Genomic DNA, 12,808 nt, shown 5'->3' with positions numbered 1-12,808 from the left:
AGAGCCCCTTCCAGTCCCTCAAGGGGCTCCAGGAGAGATGGGGAGGGACTCTGGATCAGGGAGGGGAGCCATAGGACAAGGGGGAAGGGTTTTAAATTGAAAGAGGGGAGATTGAGAGGAGATCTCAGGAAGAAATTCTTTGCTGTGCAGGTGGTGAGAGCCTGGCCCAGGTTGCCCAGAGAAGCTGTGGCTGCCCCATCCCTGGAGGCGTTCAAGGCCAAGCTGGATGGGGCTTGGAGCAACCTGGTCTGGTGGGAGGTGTCCCTGCCCAGGGCAGGGGGTTGGAACTGGATGGCCTTTAAGGTCCCTTCCAACCCAAACAAGTCTATGATTTATTAAATCATAAAATAGTCCTGAGGATTAATCAAGTAAATCTCTTTTCACCTTGCAGGAAGGAGAACTAAACTACCAGTAAGGTAGTACCTACCTACCAGACATGTAGTCCCCTCGTGTGTGAGACTGTCCATGTCTCAGTTACACACAAAACAAACTGACCTGTTGCTGTGCAGCAACAGAGACCTGAACAGTAACAGCCCGTGTTGTTTTCTGTGGCCAGGATTTGGATCTCTGATTTCTTGGTCAAAAGAAACATTGCATCAAATCAAGTATCACCCCTTGCATGAGTCTGTAAAGTGTTTCCAAAAGGCTCAGGCTGAGTCAATAGAGCAGCTGTTAGACAGTTTTGCTGTTTCTCTAGTGTCTACAGTGATAAAAATAGATTACAGAAATATGCTGGCTGTTATAGAGCCTAATTTTATTTTCAGGAAATGCTTTGGAATAAATTCCCTTACAATATAAGAGCAAGCATCTTGTTTTCCATATATATTTATTTGTTATTCCACTCATATTCTTATTGCTTCCCAGTACAATTGGTGTCCCTGAGTGCAGAGCAGTCCACGTAGCTGTGCTCCCAGAGCAGGGATTCTCAACAGGCTACACGTGCCACTAAGGAACCACACGCTCCAGAGCCCGAGGCATGTGCTGCAGCAGCAGTGTCTCTACTTCTGTGTAAGGTCTCAACTGTGTTGTATTGCTTATTACAGAATCAAAGAATGGTCGGGATGGGAAGCGAACTCTGGAGATCGCCCAGTCCAACCCCCTGCCAGAGCACAGTCACCCAGAGCAGGTCCCACAGGAACGTGTCCCAGGGGGTTTTGGAATGTCTCCAGAGAAGGAGACTCCACCACCTCTCTGGGCAGCCTCTTCCAGGGCTCTGCCATCCTCAAAGAAGTTTTTCCTCATGAAAATTCTTGTGTTCCAGCTTGTGCTCGTTACCCCTTTTCCTTTCACTAGGCTCCACTGAGAAGAGCTTGACCCCATCTTCTTGACACCTGCCCTTTAGATATCGGTCAGCATCGATGAGGTCCCCTCTCAGTCTTCTCCAGACTGAACAGCCCCATGTCTCTCAGCCTTTCCTCATCAGAGAGGTGTTCCAGTCCCTTGATCATCTTCATAGCCCTGTACTCTCCACTGTATGTGCCAGTGACTCTTCTTTCTCCCCAGGGCCTGCAGGAAGGTGGCCATCACCAAGGCTTTCACCTTTGGTTTAGGACTAGAGAAGAGGACCAGCCAGGGGTGACTAAGGGACCAAGAGGCAAGAGCTTAGTGCCTTGGCCATCACGTAGACTCAGAGTCTCCTGGTTTGGAGAGGAGAAAGGAATAGGAGCTGTGAGTGGGAATAAGGGTATGGAGATGATTTTTTCTCACATTCGGGTCACTTTAATACCTTTTAACGGTCTTAATGTGTTCTCTGCAACAGAAAAAAATAACAACAGATGGATACCCAAGGACTCAGAAACACTAGATCATGTTGTTAATATGCTAAAAACATGAATGCTGCACCAGTCCAAAATAAACTATTTTTATTGAAAATGTGTTTTCAGAACATAACTGTTGGTTGAAGTTTACAAAAATACATATCACCCCCTTTGCGGAAGAAATATTTTTCAAGAAGGAATACTCTCTAAACAAACAAGGATTATTTGAGACGGTTCCTGCAACTCCGAGCTTATGTTACATGCCAGCTTCTGGGACAGGGAGTTAAATGTGTTCTTTTGAAAGGCACCTGCAAATTCAGCCTAAAGGCGCAAAAAATGACTTGGGAGCTTTTACTGGTCCTGCACAGACTGCAGGTGAGGCCATTGGGGGCTGCAGTTTTTAATCCTTGTTAAGTTAAAGCTGGATAACATCTATTAATGTCCTGTATCCATATATGAACACTCTTCCGACCTCATTATTTTTCCTTTTATTTTTTGGTGACACATTGCAGTGAGTTTACAGCAACAAAGTACTTTCTGGCCCATCGGTGTTTGTCTTCTGATAGATCATGATTGTTCAAGAAGTTTGAATGTTTTAAGATCAAAAGAAGTGTCTTTTGAGACACCCACCCAGAGTACTGTGTCCAGCTCTGGAGTCCTCAGCACAGGAAGGACATGGACCTGTTGGAATGGGGCCAGAGGAGGCCACGGAGATGCTCAGAGGGATGGAGAACCTCTGCTGTGAGGACAGGCTGAGAGAGTTGGGGGGGTTCAGCCTGGAGAAGAGAAGGCTCCGGGGAGACCTTAGAGCCCCTTCCAGTCTCTCAAGGGGCTCCAGGAGAGATGGGGAGGGACTCTGGATCAGGGAGGGGAGCCATAGGATGAGGGGAAACAGTTTTAGACTGAAAGAGGGGAGATTGAGATGAGATCTTAGGAAGAAATTCTTTCCTGTGAGCATGGTTAGCTGAAGGGAACAAAAGAAAGAGAAATGAAAGCTGGAGGAAGGAAAATTTCCAATTATATATAGATAATTGTAGCAACCAAAAGATCTTTATGAAAAGATTTATTTAGAAATTTATGAAACTTAATGTATAAGTTTTATTAGAGAGAAAAAAAATAAATTAAAAAAATGTAGCAAAGGAGAAAGGAATTTCACTGCTCCTAGGACAGGCAGTCCAGAGAAAGAAAACATTAACAGTAGGTGAAATTTTCTAATCTGTAAAGAAATCTGTGTTTTGTCTACGTAGGAAACCTGATTTGGTCAATAATATGGAGTAACTGAAAGAAATAAATATTTTACATAAGCTTTCAAGCAAGCTAGGAAACAAAATGAAGGGAGCAGAATTATGGAATGGGATAGGAAAGGGACTATCAGAAACACAGCAGTCATACATGAAGAATAACTAAGCCACCTGTAAAAGATAAGAACAAGGACAAAAGAGGTGAAGATTTACTGATTGTGAAAGAATTAAAAAAAAGGTAAAAAAGGAATTTTACTGGTCTTGAGCTCATAGAAATTTGGAAGCCAGGACTCTGTGGCTACGGAGAAGGATCATTACAGCATTATGCCAGAGCAATGGCAATGGCTCTATAAGCTGTAATAGTGTGGGAGACTTTGCTTTCACAGATACAGTTTGGAAAACAAATGCTATTGCTCATGATGACACCTTAAAAATGTGATAGTTTACACGTAATTACTGAGACAACTAAGAATCGTGCTACAGACCTACTGAGAAGATATTGTAAAATAGTGGAATAACAATAACATTGCAAGGAGTTCTGAAATAGATGAAAAAATAACGACTACCTCTATTCCAATGGCACAAATCTGATTAAAAAGGGGAAATCCTAGTTAATTAAGTCATTTGGACTGAACTCAAAATTTGTATAAAGAGGAAGGCTTTAGGCAAAGGCTTATAACCATCTAGAACATGCTTCCATTGGAAAAAACCTGACATGTACAATGAAGAGCTTCAGAACTAACTGGATGAATAAACAAAAAGGATATTAGGAGTAAGCAGAAAGCTACAAGGAATGGAAAAAAGGACTGATCAGCCAAGAAATCATCTCTTAGAGGTCAAGAAGGCTGGGGATAAAATGTGAATAGCCAGAAGTCAAGCTGAGTTAAACCTTTAAAGGATATTAAAATAAATAGGAAAGAAAGGCACTTTGGGAATATAAATAAAAAGAGAATAAATAACAAATAAAAAAAAAAAAGAAGGGCCAAGGTTGAGATTAAAGATAATCTACCCCCCCCCCCCCCCCCAAATTAGCAGTTTGCCTCAGCTTTCAATAAGACTAATTATTTCAATATGAAATGGAAGACATAAACGGAATGACAGAAATTAAGATCAAAAATTACCAGGATGGAATGTGATGTAGAATTCAGACAACTTAATGCAGTCAAGATTATATAGTTGGATAATCATCCATTTCAAAATTTTGAGATAATTAGGTAAGGTAGGAGTTTCAAAAGAATGAGGTTGTGGATGAAAGCATAAGATTAGAGAATAGAAAATGTTGCATCTGTATGAAAGGTAGGAAAAAGATGACTACATCTAAGTCAAACCTTAATATTTTGTAAGAAATCAGAGGAAGGAATGTAAGGAATTAATTAAAAGAAAAGCAAAAGTACAATAAAAAATTTAAATTGAGCTTATAAAAGTTGTGTTAAGATAAACCACCCTTTTATCTTTCTTTGCTGATATAAATTGGTTTCTTAATGAAACAAATATTGTAGCTCAAACGTAACTACGCTTCCATAAAACATATGATATGATGTCCTATGGAAAATTACGAGCTGAAATGAAGTTGCTGAATGACTAGAGAAGGTAAGGATTTTGGCTAAAGGGAAAACCAAGGATAGAAAATATTTACTGAAAATAAATAGTGAAAAAATTTTAAAGTACTGCAAATACTTACGTTAGACAATATTGCTGTTGGGATAAGACCAATTCATTCATGCTCTTAACAGAAAAGGTATGTGGTAATGCAGTGGTGTTGATGATGAAAATTTGGATGGATTTGAGGATAGGAGAAAATGAGAAGAAAAAAAATTCAACAGTCCAAAGCAAATGCATTTGGGATTAACAACAGAATATTCAGTAAGAAGTTATGGAAAACAATACCAAGAAGAAACTGCTTTCAAATACAGTCATGAAAAAGAGGTAAGAAGTAAAGTAGTCAACAGACAGTAGGGAAATAATGTGATATACAGCCCTCTTTTATGTAAAGCTAAAAAAAAAAAAAAAAAAAATCTCGTTATCTGCATCCACAAAAGATAAAATGGGAAGAAATGCAAAAAGCTGATGGGTCAGAAAATGTGTACTGAGAAAGGATAATCACATCTTCTCACCTGCTTATATTTAGCAAAATCAGTGGCAGAAACTTCTCAAAGAAAAGATAAGAGTTATGGAAGCATACAGTAATTTAAGGTGTATTCCAGGATGTTATTTGCTTCTCATGCAAGTTTATCAGTGAAAATACCCGATTTTTTTCCTTCATGAGTCCCACTCTCATGTTTGAACACCTTGAAGAAGTGTTTTTTTCTTAGGTATCACCACTTTTTTCGTTTAGAGTAGGATGTTCCAAATAAGCAAGTAACTTTGAGCCACCAGACATTGCTCTTAAATCCTGAAGATGCTTCTGGAAATCTGATAATTGCTATTATAATTCTAATTTCACTATTATGGTTGACAGCTCACTCTTGGTTTTGAGGGCGGCCGTTGTCATGGAAAGTCAAACTCCTGGGTAGAAATGGAATTCCTTGCATTGTCTGAGGAGTGCTTTCACTGTTAAGTTTCAGCATCATACTTTGAACCAAGGGGTGTATTTAGTTGCAATGGGAACCCAGTGCAGATAAGATGGGATCTTTCTGAAACTAGATATGACTTATATGGACTAACTGGAAATCAGATCACAGAAGGGATGTTTTTCCAGTCTAGATGAGGAGCTATATTATTTTTTAAGAAATTTCTATAAAAAATAAAAGAATTATTTTTTAAAGCAATTTTCTTAATCAATACATTTATATTAATTTTACATTAAGATTTTAGTTGGTCTTTTTCATGTTTGTAGTAATACAAATTCTAACTACTTGCAGAGTCCCTACTAGTTCCATTCAACACACAGGCTACTTCTGTGACTCTGTCTCTTTACTCACGGAAGCTTCTGGATTATCCATTTGCTGCAAACACAATCTACAGGTTCCAAAATTCCATAGCCCTTTCTGTTATTTTAGAAAAAAAAAATTAAATAAGTGAGTATTAAAACTATTTTCAGGGCACTATACACAAAATCTGCAAACTTCTGACCCCAAACTGTTGAGTTGTTGAGTGAGAATGACTTACACAAAACTAAACATAACTCCCCTTCTGTCCAAATAAAGGGGGGAAAGCTTTCCAGTAGAACCTGTGGCTTTTCAGAAGACTTCTAACAAGAATTTTATATCAATTTACACTCATGTCTCAGTAATTCTTAACATATGGGTGGAAAAAAGAACCTTAAAAATAAGCTAAAACGAAGTAATAGTCCTTGTAAATAAATGATTGATAATCATCTGGTAGCAAAAGAAACTTTATATAAATAAACATGGTGTTAAAGATGTCTACAACCTGTCCTCTGAGTAGCAAGAAGTACACAAACCATATAATCATAAGCCAGAAATAATGGAGAGAGTGCAGAAGAGAAGCTGACACAAGTTATCCAGACTTCTATTGATTTTTCTGATAATTTTTCCAGTGAGAAGGCACAAAAGGTAGAGTCAGAATGCAGGATTTTATCCTCTAATTCAGCCCATGGAATTAAAACTTCTAGTTTTTACCACTAGAAGAGAAGCGATTAGATCAAGAATTTATTATAGCAACTAGGAAGTAGCAAGGAAGTTATAAAAATTGCCAAGATGTCTTACTGGATCTAAATGGTGTTCAGGCATGTGTAGAAGGGAGTTCTTCACTGGAATATATTTCTTCATAAAATTAACTCAGAGTACAGTTTTGGGTTTTTTCCTTCCCGGAAATTATGAAGTTCCTACCACTAATCTTTTTACATCCCCATATTTCCTGGTGGTGTATGACAGGAGAAAGTTCCGCAATGGATCTCCTATCAGGTATTCATTGAGAAACTTAAGAGCACAGTAACAAAACAAAACAAAACAAAAAAAAAAAAAAAAAAAGAGAAGATGAAAAAAGAAAAAAAGAAAAAAGGCAGGCAACCAAATTTCTATTCCAATATCCAACAGCAATGAATTCTCCATCAGAGACGAGGTATTGGTTCAGTATTCTGCTCTCAGTGCTGGGCAGTTGGTCCCTGAAACAGTAAGAGGCAGACTAAAAATAAAAGAGCTGCTATTCAAGAACACTTAAAGTATTACGAGTTTTTGAACAGCGCATGAAGAGAAAACGCTTTCTAATAAAATTTGCTAGTAACTTTTGGTTTGGCTACCCTCTGCACGACTTGTAAAGGTCAGGAATGGCAGTGTTAGAAGGAAAAAAATTTGCAGATCTCACGAATAGTTTTGCCATCCAGAGGAAAGCATTTACCTCATGTGCTCCCCATCCATCTTCGTGGCTGCAAACTGCAAGAAATTACAACCTCTCAAACTGAAAATTTCAATTTCTGTCAGAATTAAGATTTAACTCAAAAGTTTCCCATTCAGGAAATGTGAAGGGTTTGTTGGGTTTCTAATTAACCCAGAAAGATGCTGATAGTTAACATACAATCATACTAACATACTAATTTACTATCTGCTACATTCTATGAGTCTTTGTGCCAAAAGAGCTTACTTTTGGCTAACTTAGGACCAAGTTGAGCTAGACTTGGAAATCAGCTCTGAAGTCTGATGAAGCTACATGGTCAGCTACGTGCCGTAACAAGGGTGATACACCAGATGTTTTTGATTAACTATTGTCATTTCAGAGCAAGAAGGTGAAATATTCTCAAGAAAAGAGTTTCAAGGAAAATACACCAACGCCATAAGTTGTTTGCCGTCAGGAGAGGATCTGTCTGTCTGGGCAGACTTTTAAGAATCCAGTGAATCCAAGCATAGAAGCATTTGGGTACCCAGTGGAAAGAAGACCATCAGTAAGAAAGGAATAGATTATTAGGTATCATTTTCAAAGCAGATCTGTGTGGAAATCAAGAGGATTGTCAGGAACAGTACTATTTTTTTCAATTTTACTTCATAGAAATATGAAAATAGAGGACACAGATGCTTCTCAAAACAACTAGAAAAGACAGCTTCTGCTTGTTTAACAACTCAGATAAATTGCAAGCGAAATAGTTTTCATGTGGCTTTCCTTCCCTCTGCTGTGCATGCTTAGCTTGGTGTGTTTGCTCTAATTAAACAAGGTTTGTTCTGTTCCTTTGTAGCAAAACCAGTCCAAAATCTGGGTTAACACATCACTCACTGGAGTTGTAAGGGTTTTGGGTAAGATCTAGATCCAATTCCTTCTTGGTACCCAATACACTATATTTATAGAGAACATAGGCACCAAAGTTTATGACAACAGTCCAGAAAGTCAACGCTACAGTGGCCATCTATGTACTTATCTCGCTTATAAACTCCCACTAAAATCTCAAATGCTAAGATACCAAGGCTTCTGTGCACACACAGAACTGCCTTAACTTAAGGAACGAGGTACTGGCATCCATCCGTGCTCTTCTTTGATGTAAAGATGCATTTTAAACCAGTTGAGTTGGGGTTAATCTCATCTGGCTTTCGGTACCTGTATGTGTCTCAGATGTTGACGCCTGCATGGCAGACACCTACAGCTAGATGAACAGAAACCAGTTCTAATCTCTACCTAAGGCTTCTGGGCGGGACGCTCACTCCATGATGCAAGCATTTCTGATATCCAAAGGCAGTACCAGAGTGCCAACATCTTCCATTCAAGAACACATCCAATAGTAGCACCTTTGGCTATTAGAAGTACACTGAAAACAGAGACCCCTTTTCTACAGCTTTGTTGGTCTGACCAGATTCAAATTCAAATTTGTGTTTGCTATCTCCAAAATCCCTGACATTTGATTGGAATGAAGAGCAGCAGCAGGCTCCTGTTTTAGCTAGACCCTTGGCCACCTGGGAGTACAAGCGTTTTGAGGCCAACAAGGTCTCAGGGATAAGGCACCTGCTGGCTGGGGCATTTAGAGCAAGATCTGATATGAAGCTGTTTCCACCTGAATTACTTCTGGCATTTTATCCAGCAATGTAAATACATGAACAGCCCTGACATAAGGGAGTGTTGGAGAGGGTACAACAGAGTAAATATAATTACACTTAAAGTTAGGCAGTTCATCATCTCAGAGTTCAAGTTTTTCTGCAGTCACAGAGAGATGCATGTTTATCCTTGAGCAGGTAGATTTAATTCTAAGTGGAATGGACTGTGCTATAGGTCACCTGCTTTCTGTCTCCTTTCTCTTTTTTTCTCTCCCTAGAATATAAAAGAAAAATAAGATCATTTTACTAGTCTAGACACAACTTCTAAATTGCTATTGGATCCCCCTTTAAAATCAAGGTTCTGCTTTGCATTTTGTGATTGGGCAACGTCTAGAGGTAACCAGAACATTCCAGATACCATCCCTTTAACCTTGTGGGGAAGATAAGTCTTGTATTGGCTGCTCCAAATCCCAGTGGATCTTTTTTTTACAGTGCAGACTCATGCCTTATCTCACTCATCATCCTCTGTCACCTCAGGTATATACTTCGGTATCATTGCTTTCCAGATTTAGCCTTCTTGTTGGGTATCTGTTTCAAATTAGTTTTCCCCAGATGCATTTGCAGTTTTCCAAGCTGACTCTCATTTTGTTATTCTCGGCCTGTTTCTTTTTTTTTTCTAAGACCCTCTATTATTTGCCGGTCTCGGCTGCTGCTGGCACAACTTGCAATTTAACATCATCTGTGAATTTCATTACCATGCTTGTGTTTCAATTCCAGAACATTTGTGAGAATTTTAAAGAGCACAACACCTTAAAGGAAGCCCCATGGCACCCCTATCATCAGCTTATGCAGCTGATTATATGTTGTTGTTTATTAACATGTTTTATTTGTGGGCTATCTGCCAATTTTCATTCCACGTGATGGAGCTCAGATCCAAGCCGATTTGAGCTCATTTGAAAAGTGAAATTTCATCAGACATTGTATTGAATGCTATACCAAAACCCAGATGATATCCTCTTTCCTTTCTCAATTGCTTTTGTAACTGTTCCACTAACAATAATCAACATTTGTCCTGAACAGTTTTCACTTCATAAATCCTGACTGCTAATAGGTCATGGGTCTATAATCTTCTTGTCTTCTTTACGCCAGCTCAGGATTAAGCCTTGTATAAAGCTATATATAACTTGGGATCTAGCTTCAGGTAAGTGGCAAGATCTCGCTGAAGCTCCATGAAGCTCCTGGACCGATCACAATGGTCTTCATGGGGGAGCAGGGTTTTGCTACAAGAGCTCTCTCTAGTGGTCCTGGTTCCTCCACACTCCATGTGACTCCAACGCCGTGGTGGGGAAAGGCTTACTGTCATACACCTTCCTTCTGTGAGTCCTTGGAGGCGTAAACCTGTGTAGTTCCAGCATCAAATTATAGTAAAATCGTACTGAGAAGAAAAATAATAACAGTAAAATACTAATTGTACAAAAAGAGTAAACTCCTGACAAAGGGCAATGCAAAGTAAAGCTACAGAGGAAGCTTTTCAAAAGCAATTAGTATGGGAGTTTTACTGCCCTCTGTGCTGGAACAGACGTAAGCCAAAACGTAATATTTAAACATATTATGTAGTCAAAGAGCAGAACACGCATCCAAATCACACTCCCCATATAATATGGAGCAACAAGTACTTCCAAGGGTTGATAGATCATTATTGAGGTTGTATTTTAAGAGCCTCTTTAAGACACACAGATTTTAAGTGCATAGTCCATAAATATATTGTATTTAAAACAAGGACAGCTTAGCAAATAATATTTGAAGTTGGAATATTTATTAGTTTCTCTTGACTGCTGGATTAGTGAGAACAGGTTCAGAGCTCAGACCAGCACGTTCGTAGGTTCAAAAGAAGACTCTATGAATTATACGACTCACTGGTAATAAGCTCTGGTAAATGGATGTACATGTGATGTTCCAGACGATAGCATATACAATACAGTGTATATATGCTTTACAATAAGTTCAGGGTAAGTGCATATTATTGCATTACATGACAACTCCCAGAAAAAAAAAAAAAAAAAAAAATCATCATCATTTAAAAACAGTTTTTCTGCATTTTTTCCTAAGCCTAAACTGAAAAGATCAAACATTGATGTACTTCTAGTTGTTCTGTTACTAATTTCTTCATTAGGAGTGGAGTGAAAACAACATTATAATACATTTCCCTTATGCTGAAAAAATGAATATTTTCTTAAAAAAAATCTCTTTGGATATTGATTTTTTTAATATTATTGTGGTTAAATTTGCCTTATTCTAAAACATAAAAGTTGTTGGCATCTATTCAGTAAATGAAAGTTTATTAGACCCTTGCTTTAAAAAATATTTTATTGAAAACACCGTGTTTACAAATAAAATATACTACACTTCTAAGAAGGTGTTCTCTTCAGAATAAACCATTTTCTTCTGTGAAGGCCTGAAAATTCTAAAAAGTAAGTGAATTGTGTGTGCATAACCCTTCTAAGAGGACACATAAGCATTGACTGCAATCCCCTAGAAGTATCTGCTTAAAATAAGCACTTGAAGTGAGGGGAAACTAAACATCAGTTTAGTTGCCCCCATGAATAGTTACTTAAATCAGAGCATGAAATGTCCCTGAAGCTTCAGAATTTAACAAAATACGTGCTAAGGCACCATGACAGAAATGAGACCTAAAGAGATAACTGTTTCGAGAAGACCAGTTTTTTTCACCCTAATTAAATTCCTGTAAAAGCATTTTATATGGAGTTCCAGGATTCTTTAATATCTTCAAGAAACTGAAGTCTGATCCAGGTCCTTTTGGAGTCAAAGAAAACCTTGCATTAGCTTCAGTAGAAATGAGACTCCTTAGGAAGCAGATGTGCTTACATTCCACTGTCAAAAATAGGAGCTAAGCATCTGCTCAAAGTTAATCACACACTTAAACACTGTCCAGGACTAAGGTCATGGTTGCCAGGACCTGATCTTGCAGCACATATAAATCCAACTGATTAATGGTTTGGTTTGCCTGCTGGATAAAACAAATGTAGTAGGAAATACAGGGTTTGGGGTTTTATGATTCATTTTGTGCCACTTCAAAAAAAAAAAAATCTATCTATTACGAATAAATAGAGTTCAGTTGAGTTAGTGGAAATACTAATACAAATTACTGTATATTCTCATTTATTTCAGGTTGGAAACGAAGGAATTATACTAACGCAATCAAGGTATAATGAAAAACATTGTGAGAGAAACAGACATCCAGGCAAACAACAAGTAGAGTCTGTCAAGGTTGTGTAAAACTTCTGAAAAGTACACATGGTGTCCTATAAACACAGCACAACTGAGATAAAACTTAGCAAAGGGCAAATAAATGTTCTCCAAATATAGAAAAGACTTAATGAAAGACAATGAAATAAAAATTTAAGGCCCAGAGAAAGTTTGGTAATACACGATCAACTGGTCACTTCAGTTACTGGAACTCAGATTATCTGTCCTCTTCCAAGCACAAATTGCATAAACTGTAATTTTGATATAAATTAGAGGAAAGTGATGGAAAGAGGGAATGGTAGGAAGAAAAGGGAGTGAGGATGTAATGGAGATTGTGGAAGCAGGATGTGGAGGTGCAACTGAAAGCAGGATGGGGAGGCTGTGCCAGCTGTAGGACAACCGCGTGCTGAAGGTGTACCAGTGAGCTTGTCACCTCTGACACAACACAGAGAATCACAGAATGATCTGGGGCTGGAAGGGGCCTCTGGAGATCATCCAGTCCAACCCCCTGCCAGAGCAGGGTCACCCAGAGCAGGTCCCACAGGAACATGTCCAGGGTTTGAATGTCTCCAGAGAAGGAGACTCCACCACCTCTCTGGGCAGTCTCTTCCAGGGCTCTGCCACCCTC

This window comes from Calidris pugnax, unplaced genomic scaffold (genome assembly GCF_001431845.1).
Source record: "Calidris pugnax isolate Ruff unplaced genomic scaffold, ASM143184v1 scaffold61, whole genome shotgun sequence".
Taxonomy (NCBI): Eukaryota; Metazoa; Chordata; class Aves; order Charadriiformes; family Scolopacidae; genus Calidris; species Calidris pugnax.
Note: the sequence above shows the minus strand (reverse complement) of the source record.